The sequence below is a fragment of the Galeopterus variegatus genome, unplaced genomic scaffold (assembly GCF_000696425.1).
Source record: "Galeopterus variegatus unplaced genomic scaffold, G_variegatus-3.0.2 Scaffold8550, whole genome shotgun sequence".
Classification (NCBI taxonomy): domain Eukaryota; kingdom Metazoa; phylum Chordata; class Mammalia; order Dermoptera; family Cynocephalidae; genus Galeopterus; species Galeopterus variegatus.
Genome location: NW_007734661.1, coordinates 59,626 through 61,839, shown reverse-complemented (window position 1 = coordinate 61,839; position 2,214 = coordinate 59,626). Strand labels below are relative to the sequence as shown.

At 47.4% G+C, this 2,214-nt stretch overlaps 1 protein-coding gene across 1 annotated transcript in view; it reads left to right on the top strand.

Annotated features, from left to right (window-relative positions):
• LOC103608551 (H(+)/Cl(-) exchange transporter 4) overlaps positions 1-2,214 on the top strand; it is a 36,380-nt gene that overhangs the window by 25,612 nt on the left and 8,554 nt on the right. The window lies entirely within an intron of this gene.

Sequence of the window (2,214 nt, the reverse complement as noted above, 5' to 3'; positions counted from 1 at the left end):
AAGCCCCAAAATAATGTTCTTTGACTCCAAGTCCTGCATTCTGGGCACAATTGGGCATCTGGGTCCCCAAAGCATTAGGCAGCCTCATTTTCACAGCTCTGCCAGGTGCAGCCCAGTGGGCTGCACTGGTGCCTGCAACTTTTCCAGGGTGGTGTTCCACTCTGGTAGCTCCAAAAGTCTGGGGTCTCCATGGTAGTCCCACTGCCTTGGCTCTACTTGACATTTCCCTAGTGGGGGCTCTCCTTGAGGGCTCAAACCCCACTTTCCTGCTCGGCATTGCTCTAATAGATGGCCTCTGCAGTGGCTCTGCCCCTGCAGCAGGTCTCTGCCCCTGCAGCAGGTCTCTGCCTGGGCCCCCAGGCTTTTCCATACACCCTCTGGAATCTGGGTGGAGGCTGCCACGCCTCCACTGCTCACATTTCCTGCTGGCCTGTAGACTTAACACAACATGGACACCACCGAGGTTTCAGGCCTCTACTCTCCAGGGCTGTTGCACAAACCACACTTGGAGCCACTCCAGCTGGAGCAGCTGGGATGCAGGGAGCAGGATCCTGAGGGCAGCTGTGCCCCAGGTATGTCCTCCAGGATAACTCAGTCCTTCTAGGCCTCAGGGCCTGTGATGGTTGGGGCACCCTTCCAGATTTCTCAAATGCCTTTAGGGCATTTTTCCCATTGTTCTGGTTCTTAGCATCTGGCAGCCTCACCACCAAGACAATGTCTTAAGGAAACAGTTTATCTGCTTCACCCTTGCATTTTTCTCCTGCTCTCCACTTCTTTACCTCATGGCCAGGCTGCAAATTTTCCAAATCTTTATGCTCTGCTTCCATTTTAAATTCTGGTTTTATGTCATACCTTTGCTGCCATAACTCAGAGTAGGCTGTCAGAAGTAGCCATGCAGTGTTCTTAATGCTTTGCTGCTTAGAAATTTCTTTGGCCACATGCTCTGGTTCACAGCTCTTAAGTTCCAACTTCCACAAAGTCCAAGGGCATGGACCCAATGTAGCCAGGTTCCTTGCTATGGTGTAGCAAGGGTTATCTTTTGTCCAATTCCCAATAAGTTCCTCATTTCTCTCTGAGACCTCATCATCTGCATGGCCTTTACTGTCTACATTTCAATCAGAATTCTGCTCACCACTACATAAGTCTGTAAGACATTCCAAACTTTCCCTCCTCTTTTTCTCTTCTTCTAAGTCCTCCAAACTCCTCCAACCTTTGCCCATTATCCAGTTCCAAAGTTGCATCCACATTTTCAAGTATCTGCATAGCAACACCCCACTTCTGGTACCAATTTTCTGTTTTAGTCTGTTTTGTGTTGCTATAACAGAATTACCTGAGACTGGGTAATTTATGAAGGAAAGGGGTTTATTTGGCTTATGATTCTGGGACAGCTGCATCTGGCACGGGCCTCAGGCTGCTTCTACTCATGGTGGAAAGTGGCAGGCAGCTGGCAGGTACAAGCAGATCACATGGAGACAGGAAGCAAGAGAGAGAGAGAGAGGAGGTGCCAGGGTCTTTTCAAGCAACGAGCTGTTGCAGGAACAAATACAGCAAGAACTCACTCATTAATCCTTCCTCCCCCAGGGAGAGCATTAATCCATTCATGAGGGATACGCCCCCATGACTCCATCAGTTTCCAACACTGCCACATGAGTTTTGGAGGGAACAACACATCCGAACTCCATCAATGGGTCTGCATGATGAGCTATTGGAGTGTGCAGCACCACACTGTATTTTTTCCTATACAAAGGGACGTCTCCTTATTTTGAGGGTATACACACCTGATCATTGATTTGCACTCCCATTTTCCTCATTTATTTATTGCTGTTGCCCGTGCATTCTTAAATATTGATCAGTCCAGCAGTTTCAATGGGCCATAGCCTGTGTGCTCCCAGCTTGCCATAAGTGTGCTTTAATTTCCAAGTAGCATATGCAAGACTCAAAACAGGCTACTCAGTGTTACTACTTATTTTTCCTCTCAGGTCTTATCAGACATGGCTGTGCAGAGGGTGAAGCATATGCGTTCTCAGTGGGAACTCCTCCAAATGGATTGCAAGAGAAATACTAAATTGATTCTAAATCTGTTCCATTCTCTGCTCTGTAGGATGCAAAATTTTCAGTTTTAATGTATAAGCATGCACTTTCATACTAGCAACCACAGCACAGAAAGACAGAGTTAAATTTCAGACGGCCAATTTCAACATTGGGCATCTTTGT